This window comes from Salmo salar, chromosome 12 (genome assembly GCF_965601325.2).
Source record: "Salmo salar chromosome 12, fSalSal1, whole genome shotgun sequence".
NCBI lineage: Eukaryota > Metazoa > Chordata > Actinopteri > Salmoniformes > Salmonidae > Salmo > Salmo salar.
The window spans coordinates 100082284-100106899 of record NC_138302.1 but is presented as its reverse complement, the minus strand read 5'-3'; the positions used below and the strand labels follow the sequence as shown (position 1 = coordinate 100106899).

General features: G+C 33.4%; 1 protein-coding gene across 2 annotated transcripts in view; it reads left to right on the top strand.

Annotated features, from left to right (window-relative positions):
- The first annotated feature begins 217 nt into the window (after positions 1 to 217).
- Positions 218 to 24616, top strand: part of LOC106566209 (poly(rC)-binding protein 2) — a 165214-nt gene continuing 140815 nt past the window's right edge. For both annotated transcript variants that reach the window (XM_082959517.1, XM_082959516.1), the window contains exon 1: positions 218 to 369. The gene's annotated coding sequence lies outside the window, so the exon portion shown is untranslated. The remainder of the gene's footprint in view (positions 370 to 24616) is intronic.

Here is a 24616-nt window from a genome sequence, read left to right as displayed (position 1 = left end):
GGACGTGGTTTAGGACGTGATTTTTGAGGGCACGGTGAAGTGTATGGACTATAAGCAGATGGCCATACCGGTTGTACATTGTATTTAAAAAAAAAAAAAAATGTATTTGTCTAATGTAATTGGATATGGTAGTTCTTAGCTCCGTCGCTGCATGCATCCCTCTCCCTCTCTATCTCTCCAACCCCCGCTCCCTCCCTCCCTCCCTCCCCCCTCTCTCTCTCTGGTTAATTGGTACACTGACATCAGGATTATTTGTTACAGTTGAAGGCTCTATCTCCGACAATGTGGACATCATCCAGGGATATATCATTTTCTGCGACTATTTCCCAGTGACTTTTTGTAAATTTTTTACACACCATACCAAGCAAGGTAAGACTTGACTATTTAAAAACATTTGTGCGTAAATCTGTAGTTGTTCTTGCAACCTTTGGCTACGATATGAATGAATACAGACTTGGAGATGTGTCACAGCCAAACTGTCTCACTTTGAAATATTGTCGCTCTGATAATATTGACACGTGAAATTACATTATCGCCCGACAGAATCGCGGTATTTCTCAACTTCAAAAGAACTATCGGATACGGGATCATAGGACCGTGTAACAATTCCACCGGTCACAGCGCCGTGCAGCGAACATCGTCCTTTTTACACCGTTACATAAACGCAGTAGGATAAACGGTTTCGTAACATTTATTTTTTTGTACATGTTTTGAAATAATTGCATCATGTACACGTGTTTTCTTTACATTTGAATTGTATTACGAGGTGATATGTTTGCTTGCGTGTCTATTATGTCTATGAAAAGGCGCCTGACTGGTAAAAGCAACGGAGAAGTATCTAAGTTAAGTCTCGGAGGAGCTGTGATTCTATCCTAGTGCTGCAGAACACCTTGCTCTCTCACTCGATTCCCCTTCTGAAGGTTTTCCGTGGCATTGGCTATGTCACTGTCCCTACTCCCGACATATATATATATTCCCAGACGTTAGTAGTTTATTGAGATTTAGCACACATGATGTTTCTATTGTTTTGTGGGGCTAAAAGACGATGGAGCGGCGAAGCACGAGGTCCCTTCCCGGTGGCCGTTCTGCTGTTTGCGTGTCAGTCAGCACTAGTTCTACATCATTCAACTCCAAGCCTAATTGATCACAATCCCCATTGATCCAATTATGAACTGTCTTGGAAGAGAGTACTAATTTATACACGCTAGTCCTACTTGTTCTCCTAATTTGACGCTGTGTTTATTATATAGGCTACTTTACTAAATCATGGTGTTTCTGATCCGTTATAAAATGTAGACATAAACCTATGTATGTTTGTTGTAAAAGTAGGACTTCAGTTAGTTGCAAATTATCATTTTTGTTGGCTGGATACTTTTTTTATATTTAGAATTCTTTGCGATTAGGCCCACAGTCAGAGCTCTGAGCCATAAGCCTTATTAACAGTCTACATGCTGTGTGCAGGAAGATGTCATCACTGCCAAGGTTTTAATATGAATAGGCATACTTCTGTAGCTAAGCTATTTGGAAATCATTAGCATGATTTTTTAAAAGCGGAGTTAATGTATGAAGGATAATGACTTGAAACCCTTAGTATGGACATCACACACAGTTTCTGAGTTCTGAGATTACGATGAAAGCCTCTGAGACCTATAGGGGGTGTGTGTGTGTGTGTGTGTGTGTGTGTGTGTGTGTGTGTGTGTGTGTGTGAGAGAGAGAGAGAAAGAGTGTGTTACAGCCCACAGTCTACCTATCAACCAACAGCATAAAAAAGCATTCCAGTTACACAATCTCTGAGAGAGAGAAAATGTAATATGGCAGTTTAATCTGGAGGGGAGAGGGGAGAGGAGGGGGGGGTGACCACATACATTTCAAAGTACCCAAACTATTTATAGCTCAGACAAACAAGACAGAAACATGCTGCTGGGTTTGATCCTGTCGTCCGCTTGAAGTTACGCCCCAGTAAGCTACCAGCTTGGAGGAATGCTCCAGTAAGCTACCAGCTTGGAGGAATGCTCCAGTAAGTTACCAGCTTGGAGGAATGCTCCAGTAAGTTACCAGCTTGGAGGAATGCTCCAGTAAGTTACCAGCTTGGAGGAATGCTCCAGTAAGGTACCAGCTTGGAGGAATGCTCCAGTAAGTTACCAGCTTGGAGGAATGCTCCAGTAAGGTACCCGCCTGGAGGAATGCTCCAGTAAGGTACCAGCCTGGAGGAATGCTCCAGTAAGGTACCAGCTTGGAGGAATGCTCCAGTAAATTACCAGCTTGGAGGAATGCTCCAGTAAGTTACCAGCCTGGAGGAATGCTCCAGTAAGTTACCAGCTTGGAGGAATGCTCCAGTAAGTTACCAGCTTGGAGGAATACTCCAGTAAGTTTTCAACTTGGAGGAATGCTCCAGTAAGTTCGCAGCTTGGAGGAAGTCTCCAGTAAGTTTTCAGCTTGGAGGAATGCTCCAGTAAGTTACCAGCTTGGAGGAATGCTCCAGTAAGTTACCAGCTTGGAGGAATGCTCCAGTAAGTTACCAGCCTGGAGGAATGCTCCAGTAAGTTATCAGCTTGGAGGAATGCTCCAGTAAGTTACCAGCTTGGAGGAATGCTCCAGTAAGTTATCAGTTTGGAGGAAAGCTCCAGTAAGTTACGAGCTTGGAGGAATGGTCCAGTAAGTTATCAGCTTGGAGGAATGCTCCAGTAAGTTATCAGCTTGGATGAATGCTCCAGTAAGTTGCCAGCCTGGAGGAATGCTCCAGTAAGTTATCAGCTTGGAGGAAGGCTCCAGTAAGTTATCAGCTTGGAGGAATGCTCCAGTAAGTTACCAACCTGGAGGAATGCTCCAGTAATTTATCAGCTTGGAGGAAGGCTCCAGTACGTTATCAGCTTGGAGGAATGCTCCAGTAAGTTATCAGCTTGGAGGAAGGCTCCAGTACGTTATCAGCTTGGAGGAAGGCTCCACTACGTTATCAGCTTGGAGGAAGGCTCCAGTAAGTTATCAGCTTGGAGGAAGGCTCCAGTACGTTATCAGCTTGGAGGAAGGCTCCAGTACGTTATCAGCTTGGAGGAAGGCTCCAGTACGTTATCAGCTTGGAGGAAGGCTCCAGTACGTTATCAGCTTGGAGGAAGGCTCCAGTACGTTATCAGCTTGGAGGAATGCTCCAGTACGTTATCAGCTTGGAGGAATGCTCCAGTAAGTTATCAGCTTGGAGGAAGGCTCCAGTAAGTTATCAGCTTGGAGGAATGCTCCAGTACGTTATCAGCTTGGAGGAATGCTCCAGTAAGTTATCAGCTTGGAGGAATGCTCCAGTAAGTTATCAGCTTGGAGGAAGGCTCCAGTACGTTATCAGCTTGGAGGAATGCTCCAGTAAGTTATCAGCTTGGAGGAATGCTCCAGTAAGTTATCAGCTTGGAGGAATGCTCCAGTAAGTTATCAGCTTGGAGGAATGCTCCAGTAAGTTATCAGCTTGGAGGAAGGCTCCAGTACGTTATCAGCTTGGAGGAAGGCTCCAGTTTGTTTTTCTGCTAAGAAGGATGAGATAGATATACAGCTAATTGTATAGGCATAGTGCATGGAGCAGTTTGCAGTTTAAAGTACGTGGAGACTGTTGAGCGCGTTAGTGGTACTAAACTGTAGCGCTGACGTGGAACAGCTACGGTCTGCGTCACAAATGGCATTTTATTCCCTATATTTGAACAATGAACCATAAGCCTCTGGTCAAAAGCAGTACACTATGTATGAAATAGGGTGCCATTTGGGACTAGTCATTGAGAAGAGATATTGATCTCGTCCTTGCGGGTAGTCACAGTGGCACCAGCTTGATGAGGTCTGCCATGTGGTTTCTAGGATTCAGACTAAACTGTTGTTCTGTGTCTCTGCTGACTCCTGGTTTCGTACGCTGCATCACATGTTAAGATTAAAGATAGGAGAGAGAGATGTGTGTGTGAGAGAGCTAGTTATACTGTTGCATGTTTTTCTGGATCCTTTTTTGTATCACACTTCTTCAGTGTGTTGTTTGCCACTCCAATCCTCCTCAATGGGGAGTCATTTTCCATCAATGTCACCTCTCTCTCTCTCTCTCTCTCTCTCTCTCTCTCTCTCTCTCTCTCTCTCTCTCTCTCTCTCTCTCTCTCTCTCTCTCTCCTCTCTCTCTCTCTCTCTCTCTCTCTCCTTTCAGCTCTGCTTTCTTTGCTGCAAACTTTTTAAAATGTTCTCAAGAGATGCTGCAGTTTATACGTCAGAAAATCTTAGTCCTAATCTGCAGCAGAATAATGTATTATAATTCTAGAATGTGAACATATAAGAGTCTACAGCAGAATAATGTATTATAATTCTAGAATGTGAACATATAAGAGTACAGCAGAATAATGTATTATAATTCTAGAATGTGAACATATAAGAGTCTACAGCAGAATAATGTATTATAATTCTAGAATGTGAACATATAAGAGTCTACAGCAGAATAATGTATTATAATTCTAGAATGTGAACATATAAGAGTCTACAGCAGAATAATGTATTATAATTCTAGAATGTGAACATATAAGAGTCTACAGCAGAATAATGTATTATAATTCTAGAATGTGAACATATAAGAGTCTACAGCAGAATAATGTATTATAATTCTAGAATGTGAACATATAAGAGTCTACAGCAGAATAATGTATTATAATTCTAGAATGTGAACATATAAGTCTACAGCAGAATAATGTATTATAATTCTAGAATGTGAACGTATAAGAGTCTAAAGCAGAATAATGTATTATAATTCTAGAATGTGAACGTATAAGGGTCTACAGCAGAATAATGTATTATAATTCTAGAATGTGAACGTATAAGAGTCTACAGCAGAATAATGTATTATAATTCTAGAATGTGAACGTATAAGAGTCTACAGCAATATAATGTATTATAATTCTAGAATGTGAACATATAAGAGTCTACAGCAGAATAATGTATTATAATTCTAGAATGTGAACATATAAGAGTCTACAGCAGAATAATGTATTATAATTCTAGAATGTGAACATATAAGAGTCTACAGCAGAATAATGTATTATAATTCTAGAATGTGAACATATAAGAGTCTACAGCAGAATAATGTATTATAATTCTAGAATGTGAACATATAAGTCTACAGCAGAATAATGTATTATAATTCTAGAATGTGAACATATAAGAGTCTACAGCAATATAATGTATTATAATTCTAGAATGTGAACATATAAGAGTCTACAGCAGAATAATGTATTATAATTCTAGAATGTGAACATATAAGAGTCTACAGCAGAATAATATTTTATAATTCTAGAATGTGAACGTATAAGGGTCTACAGCAGAATAATGTATTATAATTCTAGAATGTGAACGTATAAGGGTCTACAGCAGAATAATGTATTATAATTCTAGAATGTGAACGTATAAGAGTCTACAGCAGAATAATGTATTATAATTCTAGAATGTGAACATATAAGAGTCTACAGCAATATAATGTATTATAATTCTAGAATGTGAACATATAAGAGTCTACAGCAGAATAATGTATTATAATTCTAGAATGTGAACATATAAGAGTCTACAGCAGAATAATGTATTATAATTCTAGAATGTGAACATATAAGAGTCTACAGCAGAATAATGTATTATAATTCTAGAATGTGAACATATAAGAGTCTACAGCAGAATGATGTATTATAATTCTGGAATGTGAACATATAAGAGTCTAAAGCAGAATAATGTATTATAATTCTAGAATGTGAACATATAAGAGTCTACAGCAGAATAATGTATTATAATTCTAGAATGTGAACGTATAAGAGTCTACAGCAGAATAATGTATTATAATTCTAGAATGTGAACGTATAAGGGTCTACAGCAGAATAATGTATTATAATTCTAGAATGTGAACATATAAGAGTCTACAGCAGAATAATGTATTATAATTCTAGAATGTGAACATATAAGAGTCTACAGCAGAATAATGTATTATAATTCTAGAATGTGAACATATAAGAGTACAGCAGAATAATGTATTATAATTCTAGAATGTGAACATATAAGAGTCTACAGCAGAATAATGTATTATAATTCTAGAATGTGAACATATAAGAGTCTACAGCAGAATAATGTATTATAATTCTAGAATGTGAACATATAAGAGTCTACAGCAGAATAATGTATTATAATTCTAGAATGTGAACATATAAGAGTCTACAGCAGAATAATGTATTATAATTCTAGAATGTGAACATATAAGAGTCTACAGCAGAATAATGTATTATAATTCTAGAATGTGAACATATAAGAGTCTACAGCAGAATAATGTATTATAATTCTAGAATGTGAACATATAAGTCTACAGCAGAATAATGTATTATAATTCTAGAATGTGAACGTATAAGAGTCTAAAGCAGAATAATGTATTATAATTCTAGAATGTGAACGTATAAGGGTCTACAGCAGAATAATGTATTATAATTCTAGAATGTGAACGTATAAGAGTCTACAGCAGAATAATGTATTATAATTCTAGAATGTGAACGTATAAGAGTCTACAGCAATATAATGTATTATAATTCTAGAATGTGAACATATAAGAGTCTACAGCAGAATAATGTATTATAATTCTAGAATGTGAACATATAAGAGTACAGCAGAATAATGTATTATAATTCTAGAATGTGAACATATAAGAGTCTACAGCAGAATAATGTATTATAATTCTAGAATGTGAACATATAAGAGTCTACAGCAGAATAATGTATTATAATTCTAGAATGTGAACATATAAGAGTCTACAGCAGAATAATGTATTATAATTCTAGAATGTGAACATATAAGAGTCTACAGCAGAATAATGTATTATAATTCTAGAATGTGAACATATAAGAGTCTACAGCAGAATAATGTATTATAATTCTAGAATGTGAACATATAAGAGTCTACAGCAGAATAATGTATTATAATTCTAGAATGTGAACATATAAGTCTACAGCAGAATAATGTATTATAATTCTAGAATGTGAACGTATAAGAGTCTAAAGCAGAATAATGTATTATAATTCTAGAATGTGAACGTATAAGGGTCTACAGCAGAATAATGTATTATAATTCTAGAATGTGAACGTATAAGAGTCTACAGCAGAATAATGTATTATAATTCTAGAATGTGAACGTATAAGAGTCTACAGCAATATAATGTATTATAATTCTAGAATGTGAACATATAAGAGTCTACAGCAGAATAATGTATTATAATTCTAGAATGTGAACATATAAGAGTCTACAGCAGAATAATGTATTATAATTCTAGAATGTGAACATATAAGAGTCTACAGCAGAATAATGTATTATAATTCTAGAATGTGAACATATAAGAGTCTACAGCAGAATAATGTATTATAATTCTAGAATGTGAACATATAAGTCTACAGCAGAATAATGTATTATAATTCTAGAATGTGAACATATAAGAGTCTACAGCAATATAATGTATTATAATTCTAGAATGTGAACATATAAGAGTCTACAGCAGAATAATGTATTATAATTCTAGAATGTGAACATATAAGAGTCTACAGCAGAATAATATTTTATAATTCTAGAATGTGAACGTATAAGGGTCTACAGCAGAATAATGTATTATAATTCTAGAATGTGAACGTATAAGGGTCTACAGCAGAATAATGTATTATAATTCTAGAATGTGAACGTATAAGAGTCTACAGCAGAATAATGTATTATAATTCTAGAATGTGAACATATAAGAGTCTACAGCAATATAATGTATTATAATTCTAGAATGTGAACATATAAGAGTCTACAGCAGAATAATGTATTATAATTCTAGAATGTGAACATATAAGAGTCTACAGCAGAATAATGTATTATAATTCTAGAATGTGAACATATAAGAGTCTACAGCAGAATAATGTATTATAATTCTAGAATGTGAACATATAAGAGTCTACAGCAGAATGATGTATTATAATTCTGGAATGTGAACATATAAGAGTCTAAAGCAGAATAATGTATTATAATTCTAGAATGTGAACATATAAGAGTCTACAGCAGAATAATGTATTATAATTCTAGAATGTGAACGTATAAGAGTCTACAGCAGAATAATGTATTATAATTCTAGAATGTGAACGTATAAGGGTCTACAGCAGAATAATGTATTATAATTCTAGAATGTGAACATATAAGAGTCTACAGCAGAATAATGTATTATAATTCTAGAATGTGAACATATAAGAGTCTACAGCAGAATAATGTATTATAATTCTAGAATGTGAACATATAAGAGTACAGCAGAATAATGTATTATAATTCTAGAATGTGAACATATAAGAGTCTACAGCAGAATAATGTATTATAATTCTAGAATGTGAACATATAAGAGTCTACAGCAGAATAATGTATTATAATTCTAGAATGTGAACATATAAGAGTCTACAGCAGAATAATGTATTATAATTCTAGAATGTGAACATATAAGAGTCTACAGCAGAATAATGTATTATAATTCTAGAATGTGAACATATAAGAGTCTACAGCAGAATAATGTATTATAATTCTAGAATGTGAACATATAAGAGTCTACAGCAGAATAATGTATTATAATTCTAGAATGTGAACATATAAGTCTACAGCAGAATAATGTATTATAATTCTAGAATGTGAACGTATAAGAGTCTAAAGCAGAATAATGTATTATAATTCTAGAATGTGAACGTATAAGGGTCTACAGCAGAATAATGTATTATAATTCTAGAATGTGAACGTATAAGAGTCTACAGCAGAATAATGTATTATAATTCTAGAATGTGAACGTATAAGAGTCTACAGCAATATAATGTATTATAATTCTAGAATGTGAACATATAAGAGTCTACAGCAGAATAATGTATTATAATTCTAGAATGTGAACATATAAGAGTCTACAGCAGAATAATGTATTATAATTCTAGAATGTGAACATATAAGAGTCTACAGCAGAATAATGTATTATAATTCTAGAATGTGAACATATAAGAGTCTACAGCAGAATAATGTATTATAATTCTAGAATGTGAACATATAAGTCTACAGCAGAATAATGTATTATAATTCTAGAATGTGAACATATAAGAGTCTACAGCAATATAATGTATTATAATTCTAGAATGTGAACATATAAGAGTCTACAGCAGAATAATGTATTATAATTCTAGAATGTGAACATATAAGAGTCTACAGCAGAATAATATTTTATAATTCTAGAATGTGAACGTATAAGGGTCTACAGCAGAATAATGTATTATAATTCTAGAATGTGAACGTATAAGGGTCTACAGCAGAATAATGTATTATAATTCTAGAATGTGAACGTATAAGAGTCTACAGCAGAATAATGTATTATAATTCTAGAATGTGAACATATAAGAGTCTACAGCAATATAATGTATTATAATTCTAGAATGTGAACATATAAGAGTCTACAGCAGAATAATGTATTATAATTCTAGAATGTGAACATATAAGAGTCTACAGCAGAATAATGTATTATAATTCTAGAATGTGAACATATAAGAGTCTACAGCAGAATAATGTATTATAATTCTAGAATGTGAACATATAAGAGTCTACAGCAGAATGATGTATTATAATTCTGGAATGTGAACATATAAGAGTCTAAAGCAGAATAATGTATTATAATTCTAGAATGTGAACATATAAGAGTCTACAGCAGAATAATGTATTATAATTCTAGAATGTGAACGTATAAGAGTCTACAGCAGAATAATGTATTATAATTCTAGAATGTGAACGTATAAGGGTCTACAGCAGAATAATGTATTATAATTCTAGAATGTGAACATATAAGAGTCTACAGCAGAATAATGTATTATAATTCTAGAATGTGAACATATAAGAGTCTACAGCAGAATAATGTATTATAATTCTAGAATGTGAACATATAAGAGTCTACAGCAGAATAATGTATTATAATTCTAGAATGTGAACATATAAGAGTCTACAGCAGAATAATGTATTATAATTCTAGAATGTGAACATATAAGAGTCTACAGCAGAATAATGTATTATAATTCTAGAATGTGAACATATAAGTCTACAGCAGAATAATGTATTATAATTCTAGAATGTGAACATATAAGAGTCTACAGCAATATAATGTACTATAATTCTAGAATGTGAACATATAAGAGTCTACAGCAGAATAATGTATTATAATTCTAGAATGTGAACGTATAAGAGTCTACAGCAGAATAATGTATTATAATTCTAGAATGTGAACGTATAAGGGTCTACAGCAGAATAATGTATTATAATTCTAGAATGTGAACATATAAGAGTCTACAGCAGAATAATGTATTATAATTCTAGAATGTGAACATATAAGAGTCTACAGCAGAATAATGTATTATAATTCTAGAATGTGAACATATAAGAGTCTACAGCAGAATAATGTATTATAATTCTAGAATGTGAACATATAAGAGTCTACAGCAGAATAATGTATTATAATTCTAGAATGTGAACATATAAGAGTCTACAGCAGAATAATGTATTATAATTCTAGAATGTGAACATATAAGAGTCTACAGCAGAATAATGTATTATAATTCTAGAATGTGAACATATAAGAGTCTACAGCAGAATAATGTATTATAATTCTAGAATGTGAACATATAAGAGTCTACAGCAGAATAATGTATTATAATTCTAGAATGTGAACATATAAGAGTCTACAGCAGAATAATGTATTATAATTCTAGAATGTGAACATATAAGTCTACAGCAGAATAATGTATTATAATTCTAGAATGTGAACGTATAAGAGTCTAAAGCAGAATAATGTATTATAATTCTAGAATGTGAACGTATAAGGGTCTACAGCAGAATAATGTATTATAATTCTAGAATGTGAACGTATAAGAGTCTACAGCAGAATAATGTATTATAATTCTAGAATGTGAACGTATAAGAGTCTACAGCAATATAATGTATTATAATTCTAGAATGTGAACATATAAGAGTCTACAGCAGAATAATGTATTATAATTCTAGAATGTGAACATATAAGAGTCTACAGCAGAATAATGTATTATAATTCTAGAATGTGAACATATAAGAGTCTACAGCAGAATAATGTATTATAATTCTAGAATGTGAACATATAAGAGTCTACAGCAGAATAATGTATTATAATTCTAGAATGTGAACATATAAGTCTACAGCAGAATAATGTATTATAATTCTAGAATGTGAACATATAAGAGTCTACAGCAATATAATGTATTATAATTCTAGAATGTGAACATATAAGAGTCTACAGCAGAATAATGTATTATAATTCTAGAATGTGAACATATAAGAGTCTACAGCAGAATAATATTTTATAATTCTAGAATGTGAACGTATAAGGGTCTACAGCAGAATAATGTATTATAATTCTAGAATGTGAACGTATAAGGGTCTACAGCAGAATAATGTATTATAATTCTAGAATGTGAACGTATAAGAGTCTACAGCAGAATAATGTATTATAATTCTAGAATGTGAACATATAAGAGTCTACAGCAATATAATGTATTATAATTCTAGAATGTGAACATATAAGAGTCTACAGCAGAATAATGTATTATAATTCTAGAATGTGAACATATAAGAGTCTACAGCAGAATAATGTATTATAATTCTAGAATGTGAACATATAAGAGTCTACAGCAGAATAATGTATTATAATTCTAGAATGTGAACATATAAGAGTCTACAGCAGAATGATGTATTATAATTCTGGAATGTGAACATATAAGAGTCTAAAGCAGAATAATGTATTATAATTCTAGAATGTGAACATATAAGAGTCTACAGCAGAATAATGTATTATAATTCTAGAATGTGAACGTATAAGAGTCTACAGCAGAATAATGTATTATAATTCTAGAATGTGAACGTATAAGGGTCTACAGCAGAATAATGTATTATAATTCTAGAATGTGAACATATAAGAGTCTACAGCAGAATAATGTATTATAATTCTAGAATGTGAACATATAAGAGTCTACAGCAGAATAATGTATTATAATTCTAGAATGTGAACATATAAGAGTCTACAGCAGAATAATGTATTATAATTCTAGAATGTGAACATATAAGAGTCTACAGCAGAATAATGTATTATAATTCTAGAATGTGAACATATAAGAGTCTACAGCAGAATAATGTATTATAATTCTAGAATGTGAACATATAAGTCTACAGCAGAATAATGTATTATAATTCTAGAATGTGAACATATAAGAGTCTACAGCAATATAATGTATTATAATTCTAGAATGTGAACATATAAGAGTCTACAGCAGAATAATGTATTATAATTCTAGAATGTGAACGTATAAGAGTCTACAGCAGAATAATGTTTTATAATTCTAGAATGTGAACGTATAAGAGTCTACAGCAGAATAATGTATTATAATTCTAGAATGTGAATGTATAAGGGTCTACAGCAGAATAATGTATTATAATTCTAGAATGTGAATGTATAAGAGTCTACAGCAGAATAATGTATTATAATTCTAGAATGTGAACATATAAGAGTCTACAGCAATATAATGTATTATAATTCTAGAATGTGAACATATAAGAGTCTACAGCAGAATAATGTATTATAATTCTAGAATGTGAACATATAAGAGTCTACAGCAGAATAATGTATTATAATTCTAGAATGTGAACATATAAGAGTCTACAGCAGAATAATGTATTATAATTCTAGAATGTGAACATATAAGAGTCTACAGCAGAATAATGTATTATAATTCTAGAATGTCAACATATAAGAGTCTGCAGCAGATAATGTATTATAATTCTAGAATGTGAACATATAAGAGCCTGCAGCTGAATAATGTATTGTAATTCTAGAATGTGAACATATAAGAGTCTACAGCAGAATAATGTATTATAATTCTAGAATGTGAACATATAAGAGTCTACAGCAGAATAATGTATTATAATTCTAGAATGTGAACATATAAGAGTCTACAGCAGAATAATGTATTATAATTCTAGAATGTGAACATATAAGAGTCTACAGCAGAATAATGTATTATAATTCTAGAATGTGAACATATAAGAGTCTACAGCAGAATAATGTATTATAATTCTAGAATGTGAACATATAAGAGTCTACAGCAGAATAATGTATTATAATTCTAGAATGTGAACATATAAGCGTCTACAGCAGAATAATGTATTATAATTCTAGAATGTGAACATATAAGAGTCTACAGCAGAATAATGTATTATAATTCTAGAATGTGAACATATAAGAGTCTACAGCAGAATAATGTATTATAATTCTAGAATGTGAACATAAGAGTCTACAGCAGAATAATGTATTATAATTCTAGAATGTGAACATATAAGAGTCTACAGCAGAATAATGTATTATAATTCTAGAATGTGAACATATAAGAGTCTACAGCAGAATAATGTATTATAATTCTAGAATGTGAACATATAAGAGTCTACAGCAGAATAATGTATTATAATTCTAGAATGTGAACATATAAGAGTCTGCAGCTGAATAATGTATTGTAATTCTAGAATGTGAACATATAAGAGTCTACAGCAGAATAATGTATTATAATTCTAGAATGTGAACATATAAGAGTCTACAGCAGAATAATGTATTATAATTCTAGAATGTGAACATATAAGAGTCTACAGCAGAATAATGTATTATAATTCTAGAATGTGAACATATAAGAGTCTACAGCAGAATAATGTATTATAATTCTAGAATGTGAACATATAAGAGTCTACAGCAGAATAATGTATTATAATTCTAGAATGTGAACATATAAGAGTCTACAGCAGAATAATGTATTATAATTCTAGAATGTGAACATATAAGTCTACAGCAGAATAATGTATTATAATTCTAGAATGTGAACGTATAAGAGTCTAAAGCAGAATAATGTATTATAATTCTAGAATGTGAACGTATAAGGGTCTACAGCAGAATAATGTATTATAATTCTAGAATGTGAACGTATAAGAGTCTACAGCAGAATAATGTATTATAATTCTAGAATGTGAACGTATAAGAGTCTACAGCAATATAATGTATTATAATTCTAGAATGTGAACATATAAGAGTCTACAGCAGAATAATGTATTATAATTCTAGAATGTGAACATATAAGAGTCTACAGCAGAATAATGTATTATAATTCTAGAATGTGAACATATAAGAGTCTACAGCAGAATAATGTATTATAATTCTAGAATGTGAACATATAAGAGTCTACAGCAGAATAATGTATTATAATTCTAGAATGTGAACATATAAGAGTCTACAGCAGAATAATGTATTATAATTCTAGAATGTGAACATATAAGTCTACAGCAGAATAATGTATTATAATTCTAGAATGTGAACATATAAGAGTCTACAGCAGAATAATGTATTATAATTCTAGAATGTGAACATATAAGAGTCTACAGCAGAATAATGTATTATAATTCTAGAATGTGAACATATAAGAGTCTACAGCAGAATAATATTTTATAATTCTAGAATGTGAACGTATAAGGGTCTACAGCAGAATAATGTATTATAATTCTAGAATGTGAACGTATAAGGGTCTACAGCAGAATAATGTATTATAATTCTAGAATGTGAACGTATAAGAGTCTACAGCAATATAATGTATTATAATTCTAGAATGTGAACATATAAGAGTCTACAGCAGAATAATGTATTATAATTCTAGAATGTGAACATATAAGAGTCTACAGCAGAATAATGTATTATAATTCTAGAATGTGAACATATAAGAGTCTACAGCAGAATAATGTATTATAATTCTAGAATGTGAACATATAAGAGTCTACAGCAGAATAATGTATTATAATTCTAGAATGTGAACATATAAGAGTCTACAGCAGAATAATGTATTATAATTCTAGAATGTGAACATATAAGTCTACAGCAGAATAATGTATTATAATTCTAGAATGTGAACATATAAGAGTCTACAGCAGAATAATGTATTATAATTCTAGAATGTGAACATATAAGAGTCTACAGCAGAATAATGTATTATAATTCTAGAATGTGAACATATAAGAGTCTACAGCAGAATAATATTTTATAATTCTAGAATGTGAACGTATAAGGGTCTACAGCAGAATAATGTATTATAATTCTAGAATGTGAACGTATAAGGGTCTACAGCAGAATAATGTATTATAATTCTAGAATGTGAACGGATAAGAGTCTACAGCAGAATAATGTATTATAATTCTAGAATGTGAACATATAAGAGTCTACAGCAGAATAATGTATTATAATTCTAGAATGTGAACATATAAGAGTCTACAGCAGAATAATGTATTATAATTCTAGAATGTGAACATATAAGAGTCTACAGCAGAATAATGTATTATAATTCTAGAATGTGAACATATAAGAGTCTACAGCAGAATAATGTATTATAATTCTAGAATGTGAACATATAAGTCTACAGCAGAATAATGTATTATAATTCTAGAATGTGAACGTATAAGAGTCTAAAGCAGAATAATGTATTATAATTCTAGAATGTGAACGTATAAGGGTCTACAGCAGAATAATGTATTATAATTCTAGAATGTGAACGTATAAGAGTCTACAGCAGAATAATGTATTATAATTCTAGAATGTGAACGTATAAGAGTCTACAGCAATATAATGTATTATAATTCTAGAATGTGAACATATAAGAGTCTACAGCAGAATAATGTATTATAATTCTAGAATGTGAACATATAAGAGTCTACAGCAGAATAATGTATTATAATTCTAGAATGTGAACATATAAGAGTCTACAGCAGAATAATGTATTATAATTCTAGAATGTGAACATATAAGAGTCTACAGCAGAATAATGTATTATAATTCTAGAATGTGAACATATAAGAGTCTACAGCAGAATAATGTATTATAATTCTAGAATGTGAACATATAAGTCTACAGCAGAATAATGTATTATAATTCTAGAATGTGAACATATAAGAGTCTACAGCAATATAATGTATTATAATTCTAGAATGTGAACATATAAGAGTCTACAGCAGAATAATGTATTATAATTCTAGAATGTGAACGTATAAGAGTCTACAGCAGAATAATGTATTATAATTCTAGAATGTGAACGTATAAGAGTCTACAGCAGAATAATGTATTATAATTCTAGAATGTGAACATATAAGAGTCTACAGCAGAATAATGTATTATAATTCTAGAATGTGAACATATAAGAGTCTACAGCAGAATAATGTATTATAATTCTAGAATGTGAACATATAAGAGTCTACAGCAGAATAATGTATTATAATTCTAGAATGTGAACATATAAGAGTCTACAGCAGAATAATGTATTATAATTCTAGAATGTGAACATATAAGAGTCTACAGCAGAATAATGTATTATAATTCTAGAATGTGAACATATAAGAGTCTACAGCAGAATAATGTATTATAATTCTAGAATGTGAACATATAAGAGTCTACAGCAGAATAATGTATTATAATTCTAGAATGTGAACATATAAGAGTCTACAGCAGAATAATGTATTATAATTCTAGAATGTGAACATATAAGAGTCTACAGCAGAATAATGTATTATAATTCTAGAATGTGAACATATAAGAGTCTACAGCAGAATAATGTATTATAATTCTAGAATGTGAACGTATAAGGGTCTACAGCAGAATAATGTATTATAATTCTAGAATGTGAACATATAAGAGTCTACAGCAGAATAATGTATTATAATTCTAGAATGTGAACATATAAGAGTCTACAGCAATATAATGTATTATAATTCTAGAATGTGAACATATAAGAGTCTACAGCAGAATAATGTATTATAATTCTAGAATGTGAACATATAAGAGTCTACAGCAGAATAATGTATTATAATTCTAGAATGTGAACATATAAGAGTCTACAGCAGAATAATGTATTATAATTCTAGAATGTGAACATATAAGAGTCTACAGCAGAATAATGTATTATAATTCTAGAATGTGAACATATAAGTCTACAGCAGAATAATGTATTATAATTCTAGAATGTGAACATATAAGAGTCTACAGCAATATAATGTATTATAATTCTAGAATGTGAACATATAAGAGTCTACAGCAGAATAATGTATTATAATTCTAGAATGTGAACATATAAGAGTCTACAGCAGAATAATATTTTATAATTCTAGAATGTGAACGTATAAGGGTCTACAGCAGAATAATGTATTATAATTCTAGAATGTGAACGTATAAGGGTCTACAGCAGAATAATGTATTATAATTCTAGAATGTGAACATATAAGAGTCTACAGCAGAATAATGTATTATAATTCTAGAATGTGAATGTATAAGTCTACAGCAGAATAATGTATTATAATTCTAGAATGTGAACATATTCTATTGAAATTAATTGTTGTGAGTTCATTTATATTTTTTGAGATGTGAATACCAACTATGTCTTCTTCACCATAATTGTATTGGTAAATTACAAGGTAGTGTAAACACTGTCTTTTAATGATCCAATAAGTAATAAGGTACACTTGTTATAATTAGGTTTTAATCCAGAGAGGCTAGAAAAGTGATCAAGATCTTCAATGAGACTGTGCAGCGATCCAGGGATTGCGGACTTAAGCAAAAACTTCAGTTATCAGTTACTAGAATTCTAGAATAGAGGCACCAAACTGTAAGTGATGTAGTCCTAAGCTAGTCACTGTTGAAGAATGGGCATATTGTCCCTCTGTCTCGCTGTGCCAGAGTATGACAGGAACAACAACATATTTCAAACCAGCCCAGGGTTTCTCAAACTCAGTCCTAGGGCCCCCCCCCCCCAACTCATCATCAAGCTTTGATTATTTTAATCAGCTGTGTAGTGCTATTGCAAAACCACAAAACATGCACTGTGTTTGTTGGGGGGGGGGGGGGGTTGCTTGCTCAAGGGCACATCAACAGATTTTAATTCACCTAGTCAGCTTTGGGAATTCTAACCAGTGACCTTTCGGTTACTGGCCCAATGCTCTTAACCACAAGGCTACATGCTGCCCTTGAGGGCTTATAGGGCTTTGGTCAAAAGTAGTGTACTAAATAGGGAATAGGGTGTCATTTGGGATGAAGCCGAGGTCTCTTTTACATAAGACCGTCCCAGTTGGTTCTGGTTCCTTCGACCAGAGGAATTTAGGTCATTCTTAATTGATACTCAGACACTTTTTAATTAGTGAGAGAAACGTGCTGTTCTGTTCCCACTCCCACTCCCCATCTCGCCCCTCTCTTAAACAAAAGGTAAATAAACTATAAAAATGTACAGTAAACATTACACTCACAAATGTTCCTTAAGAATAAAGACTCTATCTCTCTCTGATGCAGTCTCTCTTAGCCTAGTAATTACCAGGTACTTTTCACTGTCGGACCCTGATGTCCAGGCATGCTAGAACAAGCTTTCCTTTTTTAATTGCATAATACACCCTAAAATAAATTGCAAGAACAAATGCAATTTGTACTCACTTGACTTTAAATACTGTATTATTTCCTCTCTTATATTTGAGTGATTGTTGATACTTAGCCGGTTTGCTAATTGATCAACACTAAGGTAAACTTTCAAGGCTGTGTGAATGCTTCATCTGTCTTCCTTTACAATTTTACGAAAGAAAGAGGAAAACATTTTCGTAATAGAAAACACTGATGTAATATATTTATTTTCACCAATATGGAATTAACTATGTCTACCAAACATATCTATCAAACTCCTATTTTATAAACAGCATGTCTGTCATTTTCCATTAAAAAACATGAATAGGATACTGTCACTGTTAGATATGGAAGGAAAACATACTTTGTAGCAAGTTTTCTTTCATGACATTGTGCTATCACAAATCATTAACGAAATAAACCCCTTGCGGTCCAGTCCTCTTTGGCCTTCAAGCCCATACCTCTCCTCCGTTAGTGTGTAAGTGAAAGGGGTAGTGTGTGAGTGTGTAGCCTAAATGAGGGGAACGGTATGTAAATTGAGGGTATAGTGCATGAGTGTGTAAGTGAGGGTTGAAGTGTGTGTGTGTAGCCTAAGTTGAAGTAGACCTCTGGGCCCTGTGAGTCAGTGATGCTGAGATGCTGGAGTTCTAGAACTCTAGAAGATAGAGGAAGAGATGCTGGAGCTCCAGAACTCTAGAAGATAGAGGAAGAGATGCTGGAGCTCTAGAACTCTAGAAGATAGAGGAAGAGATGCTGGAGCTTCAGAGCTCTGGAACTCTAGAAGCTAGAGGAAGAGATGCGGGAGTTTCAGAGCTCTGGAACGCTAGAAGCTAGTGGAAGAGATGCTGGAACTCTAGAAGCTAGATGAAGATATGTTGAAGCTTTAGAGCTCTAGAAGCTAGAGGAAGAGATGCTGGAGCTTCGTAGATCTAGAACTCTAGAAGCTAAAAGAAGAGCTGCTGAAACTTCAGAGATCTAGAACTCTAGAAGTTAAAGGAAGAGAAGTTCTCATTTCAAAGCCCTCTGAGCCCTCCCAGGGATAATGTGGTGCAACGAAAGCTGCTAGAAATCTCCCTCTATCTCTGGCATCAGATTTGAGGCTTACAGGTTAATGACTTACCTCAGGGAACAAATGGAGAAAAGCCGTTGTGCATACGGAGCGTTATGACATTTGTAGAGCAAAATTCGTAGAGTGCAATCTGAGATATATTACTGGGATAACACTACACTTAAAGCCTGCAGGTATAATGTAGTAAAGTGTTACCATTACATCTCTGTACCCCACACATACAAGTATCTGTAAATTCCCTCAGTTGAGCAGTGAAGTTTCCCTTTGAGCATCATGGTGAAGTTATTTACAGTTTGGATGGTGTATCAATAAACCCAGTCACTACAAAGATATAGGCGTCCTTCCTAACTCAGTTGCCAAAGAGAAAGGAAACTGCTCAGGGATTATACCATGAGACCAATGGTGACTTTAAAACAGTTACAGAGTTGAATGGCTGTGATAGGAGAAAACTGAGGATGGATTAACAACATTGTAGTTACTCCACAATACTAACCTAAATGACAGACTGAAAAGATGGAAGCCTGTACAGAATACAAATCATATTCTTGTTGTAAACATGCCTCCTGTTTGCAACAAGGCACTAAAGTTACACTGCCAGAAGAATGTGGCAAAGCAATTAACTTTTTGTCTTGAATACAAAGTGTTATGTTTGGGGCAAATCCAACACAACACATTACTGAGTACCACTCTCCATATTTTCAAGCATAGTGGTGGCCACGTCATGTTGTGGGTATGCTTGTATTTATTAAGGACTGGCGAGTTTTCAGGATAAAAAATTAAAGTAATGGAGCTCAGCACAGGCAAAATCCTAGAGGAAAACCTGGTTCAGGCTGCTTTCCACCAGACACTGGGAAATTAATTCACCTTTCAGCAGGACAATAACCTAAAACACAAGGCCAAATCTACACTGCAGTCTACACAAATCTTCAAGACAGTGAATGTTCTTGAGTGGCTGAGTTACTTTCCTTTAAAAAAAAGACATTTCTAAGTGACCCCAAACATTTGAACAGTAGTGTATTTAACATTCTGTTGGTGGCAAGAATTTTGTATAATAATTGAACTAGAAAAACTCGAAGTGTTGACTCAAGTGTTGTTTTTTTGTACCAGTTCATAAACCATGTGCCATGGAATTGGTACATCGAAAATCTCTTCTCAATTATTTTGTAACCTGTATGGCGTAGCTGTCAACAGTTGTTTTTCTGAAATTAAACTGGTATATTTTTGTATTTATGACAATTCCTTTAAGCCACTTTGTGGCAGGCAAACAAGTCCACTACCTTCTCGCTTTTCCACTTGCCTCCTCCATTTTTGTGGTAGTGCTGCAATCCGTTGGTTATACATTTCGAGTAGACATTCCCAAATATTTTCACTATTTATGTATATGTGACATAACTCCACCATTTTATATTCATCATATCATTAATAAATATAATAAACATTTTAAACAGTTTTTTCCCTAAAGAATATTTTTTATTTTTTATTAATCAGTATATTTGAGTTTAACCATAACATTTGTTGTAATATTTGTTCTATCTTTTCTGGAGGATAAAACTGAAATTGTAACCAGCTTTGTAACGGCTTATTTAAAGAAAGGGCGATACTTTAAACAAAATATCATTTTCAATTAGTCGGAAATGATAAGTTGTAATCTGTATGAAGGCAAAAAACATTTTTTTTTAACAAAGGAGGAGCCTTTCTTAATAATCTACTGAGGAACCATTTGGGGTTTAAGTATAACTTATGTATGAGTGAAGCTTTTAGTGAGAGGTTTAAAGCTTTAATATTTAATCATTTTAGCCCCCCAAACTCATATTCATTATGTAAATAGGCACGTTTAATTTAGTCTGTCTTAGCATTCCATTTAAAATGAAATATTTTTTTGCTCATATGAATTAGAAAAGGAGTCGTCTGGAGTAGGCAGCGCCATTAGTAAGTCAGTAAACCGTGATTAGGGCCAAAGAGTTAATCAATGTGATTTTTTGCATAAATAGACAAGTATTTACCTCTCATTTTAGTCATTTAGCAGATGCTCTTATCCAGAGCAACTTACAGTAGTGAATACATGCATTTCATTTTCATTTCATGCATTCTTTTTTATTTTTACTGGCCCCCCATGGGAATCGAACTCACAACCCTGGCATTGCACACACCATGCTGGCGTTGCAAACACCATGCTCTACCAACTGAGCCACAGGGAAGGCCTCTCCATGGTTGCAGAATCATGTCTATTTTTGCAAACTTTCTATTGAAATTAATTGTGGTGAGTTCATTTATATTTTTTGAGATGTGAATACCAACTATGTCTACTTCACCATAATTGTATTTGTAAATTACAAGGTAGTGTAAACACTGTCTTTTAATGATCCAATAAGTAATAGGGTACTCTTGTCATAATGAGGTTTTTCTAGAGGCTAGAAAGTGATTAAGATCTTTAATGAGACTGTGCAGCGATCCAGGGATTGAGGACTTAAGCAAAAACTTGAGTTATCGGCATACATTGACACTTTTTTTGTTTTTACATTTACATTTACATTTTAGTCATTTAGCAGACGCTCTTATCCAGAGCGACTTACAGTAGTGAATGCATACATTTCATACAATTTCATACATTTTTTTTTGCTGGCCCCCCGTGGGAATCGAACCCACAACCCTGGCGTTGCAAACACCATGCTCTACCAACTGAGCTACAGGGAAGGCTGTATATAGGGCTTTTTATTCCCTGTATTTCTAAAACCTTGATGTTCTTGTTCGATCAAAATTTTTTAATAGCTAGCATTTCAATGGCCATAATAAGTAGATATGGAGACAACGGACAGCCTTGTTTTACTCCTCTTAAAACCTCAATACTTTCTAAGAAGTAACCATTATTTACTATTTTACATCTGGTGTTGCTGTACATAACTTTAACCCATTGTATAAGAGATTCACCAAAATTAAAGTAATCCAGGCATTTATATATAATTTCTAGTCGTACTTTATCAAACGCCTTTTCAAAATCTGCTATGAAGACCAAGCCTGGTATCTTTGATGTTCCATAATGTTCAATTGTTTCAAGTAATTGTTGTATATTATCTCCAATATATAATTTATTGCAATCTCAAAGTATGCTAGGATTTTTCCAATGTCCTGTTTCTTTCCTCTCTGAGGATGTGATTCACGTGGGCGTCCATTTTACAGGAAACACAACAAGGCTAGAGAAGAAGGAACAATCTAGTGTTATAGTCTACTGTCTCCCCTCAAACCAATCTAGTGTTATAGTCTACTGTCTCCCCTCAAACCAATCTAGTGTTATAGTCTACTGTCTCCCCTCAAACCAATCTAGTGTTATAGTCTACTGTCTCCCCTAAAACCAATCTAGTGTTATAGTCTACTGTCTCCCCTCCCCTCAAACCAATCTAGTGTTATAGTCTACTGTCTCCCCTCCCCTCAAACCAATCTAGTGTTATAGTCTACTGTCTCCCCTCAAACCAATCTAGTGTTATAGTCTACTGTCTCTCCTCAAACCAATCTAGTGTTATAGTCTACTGTCTCCCCTCCCCTCAAACCAATCTAGTGTTAGAGTCTACTGTCTCCCCTCAAACCAATCTAGTGTTATAGTCTACTGTCTCTCCTCAAACCAATCTAGTGTTATAGTCTACTGTCTCCCCTCAAACCAATCTAGTGTTATAGTCTACTGTCTCCCCTCCCCTCAAACCAATCTAGTGTTATAGTCTACTGTCTCCCCTCAAACCAATCTAGTGTTATAGTCTACTGTCTCCCCTCAAACCAATCTAGTGTTATAGTCTACTGTCTCCCCTCCCCTCAAACCAATCTAGTGTTATAGTCTACTGTCTCCCCTCAAACCAATCTAGTGTTATAGTCTACTGTCTCCCCTCAAACCAATCTAGTGTTATAGTCTACTGTCTCCCCTCAAACCAATCTAGTGTTATAGTCTACTGTCTCCCCTCCCCTCAAACCAATCTAGTGTTATAGTCTACTGTCTCCCCTCAAACCAATCTAGTGTTATAGTCTACTGTCTCTCCTCAAACCAATCTAGTGTTATAGTCTACTGTCTCCCCTCCCCTCAAACCAATCTAGTGTTATAGTCTACTGTCTCCCCTCAAACCAATCTAGTGTTATAGTCTACTGTCTCCCCTAAAACCAATCTAGTGTTATAGTCTACTGTCTCCCCTCCCCTCAAACCAATCTAGTGTTATAGTCTACTGTCTCCCCTCAAACCAATCTAGTGTTATAGTCTACTGTCTCCCCTCAAACCAATCTAGTGTTATAGTCTACTGTCTCCCCTCAAACCAATCTAGTGTTATAGTCTACTGTCTCCCCTCCCCTCAAACCAATCTAGTGTTATAGTCTACTGTCTCCCTCCCCTCAAACCAATCTAGTGTTATAGTCTACTGTCTCCCCTCCCCTCAAACCAATCTAGTGTTATAGTCTACTGTCTCCCCTCAAACCAATCTAGTGTTATAGTCTACTGTCTCCCCTCAAACCAATCTAGTGTTATAGTCTACTGTCTCCCCTCCCCTCAAACCAATCTAGTGTTATAGTCTACTGTCTCTCCTCAAACCAATCTAGTGTTATAGTCTACTGTCTCCCCTCAAACCAATCTAGTGTTATAGTCTACTGTCTCCCCTCAAACCAATCTAGTGTTATAGTCTACTGTCTCCCCTCCCCTCAAACCAATCTAGTGTTATAGTCTACTGTCTCCCCTCCCCTCAAACCAATCTAGTGTTATAGTCTACTGTCTCCCCTCCCCTCAAACCAATCTAGTGTTATAGTCTACTGTCTCCCCTCAAACCAATCTAGTGTTATAGTCTACTGTCTCCCCTCAAACCAATCTAGTGTTATAGTCTACTGTCTCTCCTCCCCTCAAACCAATCTAGTGTTATAGTCTACTGTCTCCCCTCCCCTCAAACCAATCTAGTGTTATAGTCTACTGTCTCTCCTCAAACCAATCTAGTGTTAGAGTCTACCGTCTCCCCTCCCCTCAAACCAATCTAGTGTTATAGTCTACTGTC